The 19929-nt window shown below is 44.8% G+C and overlaps 1 non-coding gene across 1 annotated transcript; it reads right to left on the bottom strand.

Moving 5' to 3' along the window:
* Positions 1-566: 566 nt before the first annotated feature.
* Positions 567-660, bottom strand: TRNAM-CAU. The gene is given in 2 exon segments: positions 567-604; positions 623-660. It is a non-coding gene; the product is annotated as a tRNA-Met (tRNA).
* Between the last annotated feature and the right edge of the window lie 19269 nt (positions 661-19929).

Genomic DNA, 19929 nt, shown 5'->3' with positions numbered 1-19929 from the left:
CACTATCAACCGCGGAATCTTGGACGTCCGCCCCCACCGACAAAACCTCACCCACTTTCGTCGGCCACCATGTTAAGCGAAGCGAGCTTCTAGCAAAATACACAGGTGATCCATCTTGGGAACTCATGCTTCTGAATTTCAATTACACACATCAAGGAAAAGGAGGCAGAGGAGTCAAGTTATGCAGTAGACAAGGACGATGGGTTGGGTAGTATGGTACGTTGCGCGTGCCGGCGACGAAGGCCTCCACCTCCGGCCTCCTGCACGAGCATTCTTCTGGTTATAGTCACATATATACTCTACCAAAGGAACAGGCGGTTGTACAGTTACATAGGATCGCAGAACGGCACCGCTAGCTCACGGGGAAAACAAGGGTGTTCTTACAGCAACCGAGCCATCCGAAAGGAGGATGAGGTTAAACACCAAGGCAGAGAGAGAGAGACAGCAAAAAAGAAGAAAAACAAGACCAGGTTCAGAGGTGCTCAGTTTCACCTGATGATTCAGGTGTACATGTGGCGACCCAAGTTGCCATTGAACGTTTCTTCACTACGATGGTCTTTTAAATGTGGGGTGAGAGAGAGGCTCGAACTCTCGACCTCAGGATCACTCGCTGTTAGACAGCTATGAGACCTGCGCGCTAGCCAACTGCGCCACCACCCCACTTGTTGTTTTGGGAGCGGAACAAACATACTTGTTAGCCACGACAGCACCGTACAAATCATGGATTAAATTCAAGGGATGTTAATATCTTGCCAATTCCCATCCATCTTCAAGTTAATTTTTTTTGCGGGGATCTTCGGTTAAATAACGTGATGAGATTTTAACACAACTTTGAATTAGTTAATCAGAGATCCGCGTTACAAAAGCAAACACACAACGATTATGTATACCGCTTGTGAGGCCCTCCATTCACGGATAAGGAAGGCAGGAGAAGAAGATGGTGCTGGTCTTGAGAGCGTGATGCCGCCGGCACCCGACCGACTGGTCGTTGTCGTCGTCGAGGATGGAGGAGTAGACGGTGTACAAGGACAAGACGAGCCCGACAGAAACCAGCAGGCTGTTGCTCCGGCAGTGCACTCGTCCACGTCCGCCGGCGCCGGGGCGGCTGCGGCTGACATGGCGCCCTCGGAGCCAGAGCCGAAGAAGCCTTCTTGGAGTAGCTGCACCATATTGGCCCTGGCCACTCAGCTGAGGCAGCCGGCGACGATCTGGCGGCGAAGACCACGGTCCACGGCGGTGGCGCTGGTCGTAGATACTTGTGTTCTCTCTCTCTTGTGGGAGATTCAGTAGGTGACAGTAGGATAGGGGTGCCAACGGTGTCTGATTATATGTATGCAGGCAGAGGAGTACTTCATACCAATTCTCAGATCATTAAAATCCAGAACCCGAAGCTGTGTTAGCTCAAGAAGACTTCTGGAGCATGATCAAGATATTTTAGGCAATGTATCTCATGTGAAACTCGAACCTTTGTGAGCCTGAACATCGTTTTTTTTTTGAGAAATCACCGGGGGAATGTTTGGGCAGTAGCTTAGATTAGGGAGGAAAGAGATGAAGGCGCAGCAGTGCGGAGATTACTAGGGCTGCAACAAAAGCTCGAGGCTCGTGAGCTGCTTAAGATCAACTCGTATTTTGGCTCGACTCGAGATCGACTCAAAAAGAAATGAGCTGAATATGAACACTTTAGGTAGCTTGATCGAGAAACGAATTGATCTTGAGCCAAGACTGGCTCGCTCGATTTTAGCTCGATGACTCGATATCATATAATTATATTATATAATTTTGATATATGTTAAAAAATGGGTAATTTATTACCATATAGATAATCAAAATGTGTATATTACCATATATGGCGTGTACCATTTTTCTCTATTTTACCTACCAGTACCAAACACGGAACCTTAATTAAGTGGAGAGAAAATTTGCCCCAATATGGTGTGTGGTCAGCCATGTGTTAAATGTCATGTTATTTTTAACGAAAGTTTGAGAGCAAAATGCACCTTCATTTTTCTTCTCTTTCTAGTTCATCTACTATCTCCGTCACGGTTTAGAAGGCGCGGTTGAAAATTCTCTGGAACCTAGGTGGTTATCTATTGGTTATGAGATGGGCTAAAAAATAGCATTCACACTACGCATGCATATAGAGATGGGCTAAAAAATAGCATTCACACTACGCATGCATATAGAAATAGTACTAATTAGCTACTAGAAATAAATGCAATGCGCCTTAAACTTTGTCTATTGTGGAAACGCATGCAAATTTAACTGTGCCTTCTAAACCATGATGGAGGGAGTATGATCTCTTGCTATTAAAAACTAGTCTGTAGTTGATAAAGAATAAGTGAAGTTATACAATGGTTTCTTATGTTTGTCTTGTGGCCTATCTTGTTCAAAAAATTTCCTTAGATTATTAAAACAATTATCTTATTTAGCTCGAAACTAGCTCGAGATCAACTGAATTTTAGTATAAGTTGAGTTGAGACTAATCCAACTCGCTCAAACTCGTTTGCATCCCTAGAGATTACTTGTTGTGCAGAACCAAAAAAGAAAAAAGTAGAAGAGACCAGGTTCAGGGTTGCTCAACTCAATCTGAAGATTCAAATGTACATGTGGCGACCCAAGTTGCCACTAAGCGTTTCATCACAACACTGGCCTTTTCTTGTTGTTTGGTGGGGTTATTGAGTCTCGAACTCAATACCTTTCATTCTCAGAGCTACGAGCCATCCAACTGCGCCACCACCCGAGTTGTTGGATCCCAACCGAAACAAGCGTAGAGTACTTGTTAGAAAGAAACAGAACGATGCAAAACATAGACCGGCGATGGCCGCCGTGGCGCGCCCTTGGCTTTGGCTACCAACGGAGCCAGAGCCGAAGACGACGGCGGTGGCCCTGATCATTGCCATTGCTGAATTCTGAAAAATACTTCCTCTGCCCTCTGGGGAAGAATAAGATGCAGCACAGCAGCAGCTGACAGTAGGAGAGCCATTTACTTGTGGGTGTCCAGGCAGAGGCAGCAGGTCCCTCTTTTTTTTTCGTACATGTCCAGGAAACAAAAGAGCGCCATGCTCTTCGTCAAGCTTGATATTGCAAAGACATTTGACACTGTGTCCTGGCCATACCTGCTTGACATGCTCCGCGCGAGGAGGTTCGGTTCGCGATGGTGCGAGTGGATGGCCATGCTGCTTGCGTCATTTTCATCGCGTGTGTTGGTCAACGGAGTGCCTGGCCAATTCATTATACACCGGCGCGGATTGCGGCAGGGTGACCCGTTGTCCCCTTTCCTCTTCATCCTCGCTATGGAGCCCCTCCAGCGGCTCCTTGACGTGGCCGTCGACGAGGGAGTGCTCTCTAAGCTGCGTGGCCGCATGCCTTCGCTCCGCGCTTCATTGTACGCGGATGATGTGGCTCTTTTTATCAACCCGGTGAAGACGGAGGTTGCAGCCCTGCACGCGATCCTCGTGGCGTTTGGATTGGCCTCTGGGCTCAAGGTCAACTTCCAAAAAAGTGCCGTGCTTCCCATCCGTTGTGAGCACCTTGATGTGGTCGATATCGTGTCGCCACTGGAGGCAAGGGTAGCTAGTTTCCCATGCAAGTTCTCGGGTCTATCACTCTTGCTGCGCTCGCTTCGCAAGTTGGAGCTGCAACCGCTCCTGGACAAGCTGTGTGCCCGCCTTGCCTGTTGGAAGGCTAGGCTGCTGACCCTTTGCGGGTAGACTGGTGCTCCTGAACTCGGTGCATCAGCGTCCACGGTCTACTGGCTGGCCGTGTTTGCCTTGCCACCTTGGGCGCGCAAGGAAATCGATCGGTTGCGCCGCGCATGGCTATGGCATGGTGAGGAAACGTGCCATGGGGGGCACTGCAAAGTGGCATGGGGGCGCGTATGCCGACCACGGGAGTTGGGTGGTCTGGGCATCATCGACTTGGACCGGTTTCGGGTGGCCCTTCACCTGCGATGGCTCTGAGCAGAACGGACGGTGGACACGCCCTGGCTCGGGCTTCCTGCCCCGGTGACCTTGCCGGAGCGTCGCATGTTCGCAGCGGCGTGCGCAGTTACGATCGGCGACGGGCGCCGTGCGAGTTTCTGGTACGACAGCTGGCTCCCCGATGGTGCGCCGTTCTTATTCGCCCCGGAGCTATTCGAGGTGGCTCGATGCAAGACGCGCTCTGTGCATCAAGCGTTAGCCGGCGACAAATGGGTCCAGGACCTGCGTGGCAGGGTAACCAGTCGGTCTCTGCCGTCGTTCGTTCGGCTATGGGTTAACATCCGATCTATACAGCCCCTAGCCGCTGGAGTTGCGGACGGCTTCCGATGGAGGCTCACGGAGAACGGCGCCTACTTGTCTGCCTCAGCGTATCGGCTGTTCTTCATAGGCTCGACATTGTTCCACTTCAGAAGGAAACCTGGGCGGCATGGGCGCCGGCGAAGTGCCGTCTGTTCGCCTGGCTGCTCACCCAGAGGCGGATCCTTACGATGACCGGTTGCTGGCTCGACAATGGCCAAACTCCTATTTTTGCCTGTTATGCTATCGCAGCTTGGAGACGGCAGTGCACTTGGCCATGGAGTGCCCATGGGCGCGGCAACTATGGTCGCAGGTGGCCGACAGGTTTGGCGTTCCAGAGCTCCAGCCAGCTGCGTGGCATAATTCTCCCTCTCTTACGACCTGGTTCAACGAGTTGAGTTGCGGCCCGACTTCGACAAAATTGGCACGGTCGGTGGCCCTGCTGACCTTGTGGTGGACCTGGAAGAAGCGTAATGCTCGCATCTTCGATGACGGCGTCGAACGTTCGACAAGGCAGGTGTTGCACCTCCTTCTAGCGGAGGCACGCGATTGGGCACTGGCCGGTGGCCGGCACTTGTTGCTGCGAGAATAGGATTTCATGGCTGGCTCTCTAGCCGTCTTGTTTTGTTTTTCGTTCGTGTTGTTTTGACCCTGCTCGCTGGCTAATGCGCTCCTTCTAATCAACCGAAATACGCAGCTCTCCTGCGTTTATTTCAAAAAAGCTTCAGGAGTAGTGCAACGCAGCTGATGGTTCAAGCCAAAATAGCATCAGAAGTATGCTGTCCAAACTTGATGTCCCACAAATAACTTTACATGGAAATGATGAAAACACTCGAATCAATACCTATACGGTACGGATCACATCAGTTCAACAATAAAATAACGTACGTATACTCAGAAGTTTGTATCATACAGTACATTTGTAGTCATTCATTTTCTTCTCTTTCTTGCGAGTAAATAGCATAAAACTACTATTTTACAGGCTAGGGTTTCAAAAAACTATCGAATTTTATTTTTTCTTAGATAACTACCAAATGGGTAGTCGTCTGTTTCAAAAAACCCAAATCGTCGAGTCTTTATCAGTTGATCACGATTATGTCAGGTTGGGCCCACGTGTAAGATAACCGTTTGTTTGACCATTTACTTTGACCGTTAACTTACATCTGGGTCCCATATGTCAGTTTTGTAAAAAGCAATCGGGTCCCTACAAGTTTTCTCAAAAGGCAATCAAGTCCCTATGAGTTTTCTGAAAAAAGCAATCGGGTCCCGTGGCAGCCTAGAGCTCGACCCCGCTCGGCAGGGTAGCGCTGCCTCCTCCGGCCGGCGAGCCGCGCTCGCAGCGGCCGCCATGCAGTGCCTCGCCTACGGCCGCCGCCATGCGGTGCCTTGCCTGCCCTGCGGCCGCCGCCACACCATGCCTCACCTGCCCCGCGGCCACCGCCACGCCATGCCCCTCCTGCCCCGCGGCGGCCGCCGCCATGCCGTGCCTCGCCTGCGGCCGCCGCCATTCCCTGGCGCGAGCTCCTCAAGCTCGATGCAGATGGCCTGCGCCGCTGCTGGAGTGCCGCGGACGAGGCCGACCTCGTCGCAACCGTCGCCACCAGGAGCTCCGGCTTGGGGCGGGGGGAGGTTCGCCGGCTTGGGAGGTGAAGGGGGTCGCCGGCTCGGGAGGGGAAGGGGGCCGCCGGCTCGGGAGAGGAGAGGTTTGGCACAGGAGGCACAGAGGAGGAAGAGAAGAGAGAGAGAAAGAAGAAAGAGAAGAGGAAGAGGAAACTTACATGTGGGCCCCACATGTAAGTTAACGGTCAAACTAAGGTCAAACTAACGGTTTGTTTAGCCTTGGGCCCAACCTGTCATAATCATGATCAACTGATAAAAACTCGACGATCTGGGTTTTTTGAAATAGCAGACCACCCATTTGGTAGTTATCTAAGAAAAAATAAAATCCGGTAGTTTTTTGGAACCCTATCCTGTAAAGTAGTAGTTTTATGCTATTTACTCCTTTCTTGCTATGCTAGCTAACCATGGGATACTCCTCACGGTTATTAGAGAATATATGAATTATATCAGTGGATTCTAAAAGAGTGCAGAGACTGTTCAGCAATATCAATAAGACTAGTAGAATGCCTGTGCGTTGCTACGGCCATAATGCATATAAATGATTCAAACAAATTAGTAAAGTTGTCTTCAAGGCCGAAGCAAATTTCCCCCTCATACATTCAAGCATGTTCCGACAACCAACGACCACCGCTTCCCGGACAGTCTAGACAATGACTTTTAAATAATAAATGTTGACATAAACTTTTTTTAGATGGAAACCTTATACCACTTACCGGAATCATGCAAAGAAGATATATTGTTGGAAAGCCACAAACATGCCCTATAACTTCGTTTCCACCACAGCTCGAAAATGTGCACTGCTTGGTACCAATTTAAAAAGACTATGTTATTACCATTTGTTCAACTACCAAAAACAATTGTGTTTGCTTGATTTGGTTTACTGATGGAGAGGTTACCTTCAAGCCTGGAAAACAAGTTTGGGATAAACTGGTCGAATTTTGGGTGGGCTCTTCCTTTCTATCTTTCTCCCTTTCCCTTTTTTTATCTTTCTTCTTCCCCGTTCCTGGTCGTCTGATCAGGCAAGAGAGGGCTTGCGACAAGAAACTACACATTATCTTAAGTTCTTATTTTTATCTTCGTCTCCTTTTTTCTAACCCCTCGGCAACATGGCAGCAAAACAGTTGAGAGCAACATCCCTGAACTGCCCCTTTCCTTCAAACTTTTTTCCTCTGCTTCTCCCTTGTATTTTCTCTGTGATTGATTGATCGGCTTTCTCCCAATTTTCTTAGTACAACAAGAAGATGGTGACTCACAATATGATCAAGAGTGGCTAAGAATATACTATCAGCATAAAAAAATACAACAATCCAAAGATATTTTTTAACTCATTTGTGGCACATTAAGTAAATTGTCATTTTAGAGTGAACAAGACAAGAACTGAACCTCATCTCCATGGTACATACAAAAACAGGATCAATACGAACGATGGATAATATTTTTTGTACCAACAACCATGTGTAATACAAAAGAGAACATAAACACTACCACTTGTGCTAAGAAGCACACTGATCATCTTGGATTAGTCATTGTATGTCATGTTTGTGTCCTTGACAAGGTACCTCTTGTATCAGCCTTTTCATTCTAGGCAAGTGAAGAAATACAACTTTTCTAACCTTAAATATATTTGTAGATTACATCCTCTGTAAAGAAATATAAGAGCGTTTAGAACACTAAAATAGTGATCTAAACGCTCATATAGTTTTTTACGAAGGGAGTAATAAATATTAACATAGATCAATAAAGGAAGTGATTCTCTCCCATTTTTTTTTTCTGTTTTCCATCTAGTGGCTAAGAGATAATGTGGTGAAATAGAAATATGTAGGCAACAGGGAATAAACCTGAGTTTAGTTGCAACTTACATCACCCTTATGAAGGTGGACCCGTTTTTAATCAGTTTGCAGAAATAAACACAACTTTGACAACCATTACAAGTATTTCTTCAACTCGACAGTGATGCTCGGCCCCGGCATATCAAACCTAAAAGAGGACACAACCATAAGTATCTATCCAGGAAACAAAAGAAACTTCTCTAATTCCTAAGTGGGACTCAACTAACAGGCTTATTAGGTTTTGATATAAAAGGCTAAGAGATTAATGCGATAAACTTTATGATGGAACAAAATTTGAAATCCGAGCACAGAAGAATGAAAATTGCACCTCAAAAATTTGTAAGAAACTATGAAGTATCATCACAAATGGAACATGCTGAAAGAAAGAAATTGTGTATTTATCGAGAATTGCACGAAGTTCCTCTGAAATATCCTCAATTTGAAAGATTACAAAGGGAATTGATACATCAAGTACATTTGAAGTTGTGGAACACGCATAAATACTTCATAATTTCCTAACACCAAAAATTAGTTCCTCACTACCAAAAAGGTATAGTTATTTTCCACAGTTGTATCGTTCACACAACATTACATGGTGAAGAGACAACATATGCTGGTGTTAGATACCATGGAGGCTGTTTCTGTGCATTCTGTTATCCCCCCGTTGAACAATGCAAGCCGCAAAAGCTGTTAGAAACAGTCAAACAAACGGTTTGTGTGGTGTGGGCCTGACATGCCAGAAAACTGGTTATAATTTCAGCAACCGCTCATTGATTTTCTTGAAACAACCTTAGTTGACACCGTGAGTCCTAAATAATTATGTACTATTTGTTTTGTATAAAATATGCAGTTCCAATGAGATGGATAACATTACTCTGTTTTAGTAATTCTGAAGTTGAAAATGAGCTACTATGTCTTTTCTAACAGGTTTGTCCTTGTCTTAGATTCAATAATCTCATAAAAATGTTTCATCAATTAGTTTTGATCACCATAGGATCAGAACTGATGTAGTAATTTGAGCTGCCAAGTAAATAGCGGTCTATTTTTCATTTTGCTATACCAATCGAGTTCAATGGCAAAATGTGGGATAGGAAAAGGGGAAGCTTAGGGTCTGCATAATGCCTGATACATGAGTTGAGATATCTCCGACTCCTTCATGTTGGCGCCCACCCCGCTCTAGCTCAGCCTTGAGTTCCTCATAACTGATCTGCCTGCCAAGTGCTCTGCAATCACCTGCAGGCACATAGGCACACAATGTGTAGATTCCCTTACATCTGAAGACTCAAATGGATATTGGTGAGGCTATAAAATAGATGATGGTAATCAAATTAATTTATCTCCCGGAAATCGGCATGGACGAACACCTGATTTCAAAATCCCTAGGACCCGAAGAAATAAACAACAACAAATTCGGACTGGCCCAGCGGCAGTGGATCCCGCATCCTCTCGAGTGCGGCCACGCTCAGGTCCTCATCTGCCAAGGAGGGACGCAGAGAAACAGTGGCGAGGGCAAGTGTTGCGGAACCAGCGTCTCCCGCGTATCTAGCGCTCACCCTTTCTCGGCGCGCACAACTACATTCCAACAATATACATGAATCAAGACTGAAAAGATATGAATGAATTTATATGCTAGACTGTTATAAATGTTTTAATACTTCAGTAAGGAATTGGCAACCGGACACCAACAGACCAACTCCTAAGGGCAAGACGACCCAGAGCTTTGGCATCGGCTCCGGCGGTGGCTTTCGAGAGAGACCACTCCTAAGGGCAATACTCTAAGAGGTGGCTTATTATCGGGTTAAATATGCTGACAGTAAGTGCATAAGTAAACAACAAAATATAGAGAGCAAAATGATAATAACATAGCTGCAGAGCCACATCCTCAAAAACTAACATTACCACTTGTGCACAAAAGAAATCTGAAGTTAGTCCAACACACAACCATTGAAATTCACTCTCCTAGAAAACATAACGAGTCATATACTTTTTTGTCAAATAAGATATATACCAACTGAACTATTTTGCAATATTAGTTAGCTAATAGAATATTGGTAATTAGTTACGTGCTTTTTATTTTGGCAAAATGTCAATAATCAGGAAACAGTTGACCAATCTACCATTGTTCACTACCATAAATTAGAGGCTGGAGCAGTTGGCACTTTGTAAAATCACATAATCATCCTTGCACATTTTTAAATAACTCTACATTGTTTTCTCAAATCACCACCACCCGGTGATGCGACCATGGAGTATAACCAACGAGGAATTTTTCGTGTATCTATCTACAGAGGGGAAGTGTACAAATATGCAAAACCATTAAATTTGATCGCTCCATGGTACCCCCATGAACAATAAATAAATAAATAGTAAAAAACAAAAAGATCTGAAATTTTGTGGCATTGTTTATGACCAAAAGTCTTGCATGCTTGCAAAATTTGGTGCTATATGACATCCGACGAGCACAAAACAAAAAAAAAGTTCTGCTCAAAAGTGCACACAAGTTTGAGCACCAACTGTTTTTTCTGTATGAGCTCAAAGAATGCTATTTGGACACAAATTTGCAAGCGCCTGCAACACTTTGTCATAATCAATCCCACAAATTGTCAGATTTTTTGGATTCTTTTTCTATTATTTTTATTTTACTGTTCGTGGGGGTACTGGAGCTGAAGCTCTGAAAAACCACTTTCCAAATTCAACCACTAACTGAGAAGCTAAATATACATTGCTCGTGCGTTTGCAATGGGGGCACACACTGTTAAAACACTGACATGGCAGTGAAAACAGGCCAGTTCACTATTTTATCTCCCATGGGGCGTGCATGCTGATTCTCTTTTAATTAAAAATAGCATTAATTTCAGTTCATTGGTTTTAAAGTGTGTAGTGGAAAAGAACAAAAGATTTTTGAGTATGTTTTATAACCAAGAGGAAAAATGTAGCAGAATATGAAAGCAAATAAACAGGAAATCATAGAAACATTTATCTCTCTTTTCAACCAGGCAACCCTTTTTCCATTAATTTCTCAATGGCAATAACCAGTACCATTACGTAGCACAAGAGACATGAAAGTCAGATGCGAGTTGAAGTATATACTCATTGGTTTGAGAAGGTGTTTCAACATCAGTTTAATATAGATGTAGGCTATTATACTGTCAGTATGATATAGTAGCAATACCCTAACTTACCAATAATCAGGAGCCACAAATGAACAACCATCAATCCAATGCGGTGGCAACCCAGTACTCATTCAGATATTGCGCGCTCTGCCTTGTGCCATGTCACTCGATACTGAAATGTTCTTTCACAGAAAACTGCTAGCAGTGAATACGAATATCTTGTGAAATGGTTAAAAATCATATGCATGTCCATCTGCACACATGGCTATGCTTATTCATAGAAGGGAGAATGATTGTTTATGTGAGACGGGCAGGGAACAACCTGAAAGTCAACATATAAGTATTAGGAGTAAATAACTAAGATTTAGCAACATCAAGAGCAACTAAAATACAATGGGAAAAATGAGCAGTGCATTGTCTAATACAAAACCACAAAACATAATGTCTGTATCATCATCTGAATCACTTGACATATACATTGCGTGGAGCAACAAACAAGCAGCAAATCAGTCGTCAAATAAATATAACATGAGCAGCAACGTCATCATTGTAGCAGCAACGTCATGAACTGAAACAACAACGTAGACACAAATATCTTGCTCTCTCTCAAAATATAAGAGCATGCAACATGCTTAGACGAACTCTGCACTGTACTTCTGAAACCGGCAACAATTTGAAGATATAATAGAGAGAGGTATTCAACGATGGGCACTAAAATGGTCACCCAACAAGGACCCACTTATATTGGCTGCAGATGAGGCTCCAGCTTCACGGCGTCAGGTAACCCGGGATACTGCAATCAGCGAGTGCTGGGAGAAATAGGGTTAGCCTAAGACGAGAATGATATTGTAGCTGGACAGAAATTACAGCTCAAATCGGATACATACCAGAAGATGAAGCAATACCTATCCTCCATGGGCACATCATCGTCCATTGGGGCGAGTGGGGTTGGTTACAAGTTCGAGACGGTCCACGGGACTCCGTGATTGGACGCGGGGTCAGATCGATCGGCAAAGTACAAGAAGAGGATGACGTTGGGCTTGGACGCGGGACTGGATCGGTCAGCAAAATTCAAGAAGAGGATGGCGTTCTCGATCTGCTGCGACAGTTCACCCGTGGAAAGACCCCGAGCACCACTTGTACTTCGCGGCGGCATGAAGCCAGGGCGGGACGTGCTTCGATGCCGTTCGTCGCGGCGGCATGGAGCGACGGCAGGACTATCTCCGCTGCGGGGTTGGGATTTGGGATAGAGGAGACGGGCGTAATTGGCGGGGAGGGGGTGAGAGATTGCGGGAAGAGGAGGCGGTGATTTAGGAGATAGAGGAGATGCGTAACGCACAGGTTTTTTTCCGTTGTTTTTTTTTTCGTGTGGGATTCGGTTGGCGAATAAAAATCGGTGCGGAGCGACAACGTGCGAGAGGTGGAGAAGGGGGACGAACGAACGAGGACGAACCAACGACGTACGGACTCGCACGTTAGGAGTAGAGATATTGATTCATCCGAAGGTTCATAGCTATGCGTTGTTACTCCCATTTCCCACTATCAATATTCCCATGCCCATAAATCAAGAACAAAAAAATGATAACTCAAGAATATATTAGCCCATTTCAAATAGAAAAGTGAGAATCAACATTTACAAGTTGATGTAAGCTCACAAGCAATACATCTCTGATTGCACGAATCAATTCATTCTATTTAGGGATAAGTATATTTTTCGTCCTTAAACTTTCGTGATAGTTTAGAAATCATCTCTCAACTTTAAAACCACTAAAACTAAGTTCCTAAACTATTTAAACCGGATAAGTTTCGTCCCTTCAGGTGGTTTCAGTATGATGTGAAATCGGTTTTGATTAAACTGGCCACGTGGCCTGGTTTTTACCCCAACTCGATCCACTTCCAGCGTGGCGGCGCTCGCCTCTGTCGTCACCACTACCAACCTGCTCAACGCCGCCCCCGAGATCGCCAAGGAGGTCGCCTCCTCACATGCACGCACATTCTGTTGTGCGCTCAACTGCACAGGATTGGCAGCGCTAGATAGTAGGGGTAATTAACTGATCTTTAGCTAAGGTTGTTGTACAGCACGGCACGGATGTAAACCTCTGCGATCTATCGATTCCTATAGCTCATGTTCTACAATATCCGTTGTCCAGATGGTAACGAACAGCCTCCGCCTCGAGGAATGGAGACGTTCCTCTGCATGGTGTCGACGGAGATCCTGGGGGGGGGGGGGGGGGGGGGGGGGGGGGGGGGGGGGGGGGCTGATCAAGAGCACGGCCATCGGCGTGTCTACAGACTCGGCCGATGAGAGCCGCCGATGCGGGACGGCCGGCCTCCTGCCGACCAACACCGAGGCCAAGTCGTCAAGATCGTCGACCCTGAGACCTGCCATGTGGTTCCATATGAATCGCACCGGCGCGCGAGCTCTAGGTTAGGGGACGCTACGTCATAAAACCAGGCCACATGGCCACTTTTAATCAAAACCGGATCCACATCATACTAAAAATCACCTAAGGGACAAAACATATCCAATTTAAATAGTTGACGGACTGAGTTTTAGTGGTTTTAAAGTTGAGAAACGATTTCTAAACTATCACAAAAGTTTAAGGACGAAAAATATACTTATCCCTTCTATTTAAAGCATGCATCAGAAAAGTTTGCCAAAGCATGCATCAGAAAAGTGATTCCATATATTTATCCAATCACTGAAAAGGCTATCAACTAGCAATCACTTTGACACAATATCAGCAGTTGCCAACTGATATTTACCTCGCACCCAGCCCAGATGTCTAACATAGACAAGGGCACTTACGAGTTACGAGTCGAGCTAACAATTTCTGCTGGCAGCTCAGTTGCCTGAGGTATTGTGATTTTTATCTCCTACTTGAAGGTAGCCAAGATTGGATGCTACGACCATAAAAATACATATATGTGTTCAAGTTCATAGTTATGAACTGCATTTCTGCTCCGGTGCTCTGCCCTGGAATGAACGCTCGGCGCGTGAAACACAACGACGGCTGAGATATGTCAAAAACGATTCGTGAAGAGGGGCATGATCGTCTTTTTATGCCCGTGTAGAGCGCGCGTAGAGACCGTAGAGCGTGCATAGAGCCCTGTACGAGCCCGCACCGGCCCGATTACTTTTGTACGCTGAGGGTATACATGTGTCGTACATGGACGTTTCGTTTTCCCGTGTCATGTGCGGCGGTCGTGGGCTAGCCACGTGGCCACGCCACACACGAAAAATTCCAAAAACGTCCTGTTCTATAAGAGGAGGGGGACCACCACCGGCCGCATCGCCCCCACCATTTTCCCCCAAATCGCCTCACTCCCTCCCTCCTTGCCGCATCGTCTCCCCCTCGTCTCCATCACCCCGCCACCGCACGTACTCGCTCAACCCTACCGCCTCCCTCTCTCCGGCGGATTCTCTCAGGCTTCGATGGAGCAAGGTCGTGGCGTTGCCGCCGCGGCACATGGAGTTGTGGTCGAGGCCGCGAACCACCGTGGCAGATCCCGTCCAAGAAGTGGCCGCCATTGGCGGTGCGGGAGATGCTGCACCCGCAGTCGCTGGATCGGTCGCTGCGGCAGCGGATCTGGTGGAGCAGGGGGTGGTGGGCTCCGACTCCGTCGTGCCGGACCTGGTGGTGACGGCGTCTGGCGGCGCACTGGATGCAGGTGCGGAGGCGAGCGACAAGCAGGTGGTGGATGTGGTAATGCTTCTCGTTCCCCTCCTTTCATAGTTGTAGTTGATAAGCAGAAGATTTAGTAGATAGGGTTTTTATAGTAGATTTGTGATGAATGCGGCACCCCCTTATGCTTGTTAGGGTTTTTTTTGATTGAATGGGGAACCCCATTTGAGAGTTAGGGTGTTTTGTAGTTGATTCGTGCTTGAATGCTAGAGAGATCATAATGAGAGTTAGGTTTTTTGTATTAGAATCTGGATTGCCGCATGTGCTCAGTTTTTGTTCTGTGCTGTGCTGTATATGTTGTTAGATTTGTTGTGCATATTCCCTCAGTGGGCCACGTCAGGGGCTGAGCAGCCACCCGGTGTATCTATTTAAGTTGATATTGTACAAATGAGGTTGAAATCTTACTTCCTTCATTTGAAGTCTATCAATTAATTGTTGAAATGAACACATTACATTTAACTAGTGCACAATTTCAAAATAGTCAGGAGCTTCACTTCATTATCCATAAACTAAAATTGTAGGTAGGTTTATTTTTGATCTTTAGGATTCCTGTACTTATAAAGTGAACCATAAGTAGGTTTGCTAGACATGCAACTATGCCAGATGACCAACTCATATTAAATTGTTGTTGCATAACTCCATGCATGAATGTCATATGAAATAGTTTCACACCTAGCACTAAAAATTGCACAAAGCTTTCCTTTCCTGAAGCTCATGGCATTACAATATACCATCCAATTTAAGGTTCAGAGAATAGGGTAGCTGATGCACCACTATCTAAATTACACGAGCCAGATGAACTAAATGCAATTACTTCTTGTGAACCACAATGGTTCACTGATATTGTTGCATGACCTAAAAATTTAGTTTGACCAAGCTAGAATTGTAGAATGCTTGACCTTTGGATACAGTTTAATTTTAGGTCAAAGTATCATTTTAGGTTATTAGAAGCACATTGCAGATTGCTTGACCTTTGCATACTGTGTTATGTAGTTAGTAGTATAATTGAATTACTTATATTACAGGAAGAGGAAGCTGCTGGCACCAAGAGGAAGCTGGCCATCACTAGGTTCAACGACCCGTATGATTCTGACTATGATGACGACACGTGTATGAGGTAACCCCAAGTTGTTTTTTGTCTGTTTTTTAATTTGTATGAGATGTTGTTTGTTGATGAAGCCCTATATGAATGCCTCTAAATTGGATTCTTATGTAGTTTATTCATTGATATCATAAAGTTGTGTTGTTTGGTCATTAATTAGCTCTAAGTGGCATATTTGTGGTCTTTGTTCATGAAACCATATATGAATGCATATAAATGGAAATATTCTGTTGTTTGCCCATGAAATTATTCTAAAATGTAAAGTTTTGTTATACTTTAATTTAATTCCTCTAAAAGTGGTGTTGTTTGTGCATTAATTAGCTGTAAATGGGATATTTGTGATGTATTTTCATTAAACCAATATGAATGCATATAAATGGAAATATTCTGTTGTTTGTCCATTAAATTCTTCTAGAATTGAAAATTTTCTTATATTTTCATTTAATTTCCCTAAATTTGAAATTTATACTGTTTAGTTCGGGATAAGCAGTATATGAATGCATCTACATGGGATATTTTTGTAGTTTGTCAATGAAATTGATGTAAATGGTAATTTACTGTTTTTTCTTTAATTAAATTACTGTACGTGGCTATTATGTTTGTTTGTTCATTAAATTCTAGTAAATGGCAATTATCTGATGTTTGTTAATTACATTACTCTAAATGGGAAGTATGTATTTATGCAAATCATCATTTGAATGTGCAGTGCAACTCTGGAGATGAGGTGCACGACTGGAACAAAGAGTCCTTCATTGAGTATGAAGCCGAGAAGATCAGGGAGAAGGGGAAGGCGGCGTACTTCAAGTGGGGCAAGTTCAGGTGCCCATACTGCACCACTAAGCCAATTCCCAAGGATGGGTTGTATGAGCACCTTACGTCGCATGCACATGGTTTAGCGACGAGTCGGAACGACGTGAAGATCAGGGCAGAGCATGCAGCCCTCCTGAAGGCTATGGGTCCCATCTAGTCACCCTCTGTGAAGCTGGTAGTGGTACTCATCATCAGTATAGTTGATGATGTTTCACTTTTGCGCTAATATGGTTGTGAACTGTTGGAAGGCTATTCTAGCTATAGTATGGCATGTTCACTATACTCTGTGAGTATGGTTGTCAAAAAGTAATGCAGTAGACCTTCTTTAACATGTGTTAAAAAAACAAGGACCTCGAGGTTAATTTAACTAATGGAATGGATCATCCAGGTCAAAGGTTATTTAATTTGACCCGGATGAACCATCCCATCAGTTAATTTAACATCAATATAACTTCCCATCCAGTCACCCATCTGATGGCTGCTCCATCCCGAGCACACTTAACTTGAGAGTTCTCTTACATGAGCTACTGGTGGAACAGCTAGTCCTTCCTGATATAGGATGCCTCTTCGCATCCTTATGGCGTATCCGGATGACCGCCCGTCCCCCAATGGCCAATAGATGTTGTGTAGATAGAGCATATCACATACGTCTTATTAGAAGCAATCGTCTGTTGTTATTATCGGTCTTCGCACACATTTGTGATGACATACATGTTTACCACGTATCACACACATCTTGTTAAGTTGAACCGTTTCTGTTCCCATGTCTCAACGCAAACAGTTCATCCGAGTGAGCCGTATGCTGTACATCGCACACACCTTGATCTGAATGACCGTTTCTTTTGTGTTGCCTAATTACAAACAATTCATTTGAGTGAACCGTATGATGTACATCGCACACACCTTCATCTGCCTGCCTGTTTCTTTTGTTCCTCCTCATCACAAACAGTTGATTCAACTGAACCGTATGCCTTGTATCGCACACGCAACTAAAATCCGAACCGTGTTTGATGCATCCTCCATCACAAATGTTTTGCACCTTTTTTTGATGGTTTGTTTACACCACCGTTTGCGATTATGGCATCGCACACAATTTCGTCGAAGGGTCTCTGATCATAGTGTCGCATTAGCAGCATCCTACAGTAGTGAATCATAGAAGATTAAATTATGGTTGAGTATGTGGACTTGCCTAAAGGCTCCGACACGTGACCCTTCCTGAAAATATGATGAGTTGCAGTTGCAAAGTTGACTGAGAACATAGTTTGTTGGTTTTCAATAAGGTTTATGCTTTATACTTCAATGGTGTGATGAATTGTTACTTGTTCATAGGAAGTTATATGATAAAAAATTTATATTAAAGTTCTTTGTTGTTATAATATTATGCATGATGCTTCTATGTTTGTATATTGTTTTTATCAACACCTCTCTCTCTCTCTAAGCATGTGGACATGTTTTTCGATTTCGGTTTTTGCTTGAGGACAAGCGAGGTCTAAGCTTGGGGGAGTTGATACGTTCATTTTGCATCATGTTTTGCTACTGTTATTTATAGTGTTTTTATGCATAATAATGCTTTTGGGAGTAATTCTAATGCCTTTTCTCTCATAATATGCAAAGTCTACACAAAGAGGGACAATACTTGCAGCTGGAATTCTGGACCTAAAAAAGCACGTCAGAGCTACCTATTCTGCACAACTCCAAATAAGCTAAAACTTCACGGAGATTTTTTATGAATTATTTAAGAAATATTGGAGCAAATAACTACCAGAGGGGGCCCACCAGGTGGGCACAACCCACCTGGGCGAATCAGGGAGCCCAAGCGCGCCCTGGTGGGTTGTGCCCTCCTCGGCCCACCTCTGGTGCCCCTCTTCTGGTATATAAGTCGTTCTGACCTAGAAAAAATAAGGAGATGACTTCCGGGACGAAGCGCCGCCGTCTCGAGGCGGAACTTGGGCAGGAGCACTTTTGCCCTCCCGCGGAGCGATTCCGCCGGTGAAACTTCCCTCCCGGAGGGGGAAATCACCGTCATCATCATCACCAACAACTCTCCCATCTTGGGGAGGGCAATGTCCATCATCATCTTCAACAACACCATCTCCTATCAAACTCTAGTTCATCTCTTGTGTTCAATCTTTGTACCGGAACCTTAGATTGGTGCTTGTGGGTGACTAGTAGTGTTGATTACATCTTGTAGTTGATTAATATAAGGTTTATTTGGTGGAAGATTATATGTTCAGATCCATTATGTTATTTAATACCCCTCTGATCTTGAGCATGATTATCATTTGTGAGTAGTTACTTATGTTCTTGAGGTCACGGGAGAAATCTTGTTGCAAGTAATCATGTGAACTTGATATGTGTTCGATATTTTGATGATATGTATGTTGTGATTCCCTTAGTAGGGTCACAGAATTGTCACGGCAGATGTCCTAGTGTGAGGACTTAGTCGTGAGGCCAACGCATCTTTGTAGTAGCTTGAGAGGGGCTGAGCGGAATCGAGAGACGCAACACAAGACAAGGATTTAGACAGCTTCGGGCCCCGGGAAACATCGTCCGGTAATAGCCCTACATGTTGTTTGTGGCTAGATCTCATTATGCTCATCAGAGAGTCGCCGGTAAACCAGCTCTTTGTGTCTATCCCTAGAGATTTTTTATTGTTGCTTGTCCCTCTTTGGGGAGCCCTGCCCCTCCTTATATAAGTTGAAGGGGTGGGTTACATGACTAGTCCTAGTAGGATTAGGATTTACTTAATTACAAGTGGACTCCTAGTCTTGCCTCCTTTGTAAGGGAATATTCCTTACGCTTTCCTCTTAAGCCGACCCACCAGAGTATAAGCCGGTCTGCTGGGCTTTGGACCTTGTCGTCCTCTAATCCACCCGCCGGGTCTCCAGTGAGTCACAATGTCCAGGCGGGTTACACGTAAACCACCATGTCCGGGCGGATCGCCAGTGAGTCGCCTAGCTCTAGCTGGGTCTCTGGTGAGTCGCCAAGTCCCAGCCAGGTCATCCATCCGGCCGGGTCATACCGCGGGGTTTATCCCCGACATTAGCCCCCAGTTTAATTTGGATTTATCCATGTTAAACTGATCCTGCAAAATAACTTAAGAACAAATTTGACAGGTTGTGTGCTACCTCTTGAGCACTTGCATTGGTTTTCCCTTAAAGAGGAAAGGGTGGTGCAGCAAAGTAGCGTAAGTATTTCCCTCGGTTTTTGAGAACCAAGGTATCAATCTAGTAGGAGGCTACGCGCGAGTTCCTCGCACCTGCACAAAACAAATAAATCCTCGCAACCAACGCGATAAGGGGTTGTCAATCCCTACACGGTCACTTACGAGAGTGAGATCTGATAGATATGATAAGGTAATATTTTTGGTATATTTATGATAAAGATGCAAAGTAAAATAAAAGGCAATGAAAATAACTAAGTATTGGAAGATTAATATGATGAAGATAGACCCGGGGGCCATAGTTTTCACTAGTGGCTTCTCTCAAGAGC

This window comes from Triticum urartu, chromosome 1 (assembly GCF_003073215.2).
Source record: "Triticum urartu cultivar G1812 chromosome 1, Tu2.1, whole genome shotgun sequence".
In the NCBI taxonomy this organism is placed as follows: domain Eukaryota; kingdom Viridiplantae; phylum Streptophyta; class Magnoliopsida; order Poales; family Poaceae; genus Triticum; species Triticum urartu.
This window is presented reverse-complemented; position numbering and strand designations above follow the sequence as displayed.